Consider the following 248-nt stretch of genomic DNA (forward strand, 5'->3'; position numbering starts at 1 on the left):
CCGGGACCCGCCTAGGACCTGACCGGGACCTAACCTGGACCTGACTAGGACTCGCTTGGGACCTGCCTGGGACTTGCCCGAGACTTGACCGGGACCCGCCCGAGACTTCACCGAGACCCCGGCGGGACCCGCCTGGGACCTGACCGGGACTTGACAGAGACCCGCCCGGGACCTGCTCGAAACTTGACTGGGACCCGCCCGGGACATGCCTGGGACCTGCCCTGGACTTGACCGAGACTTGCTCGGGT

The sequence above is a fragment of the Corylus avellana genome, chromosome ca9, assembly GCF_901000735.1.
Source record: "Corylus avellana chromosome ca9, CavTom2PMs-1.0".
Taxonomy (NCBI): Eukaryota; Viridiplantae; Streptophyta; class Magnoliopsida; order Fagales; family Betulaceae; genus Corylus; species Corylus avellana.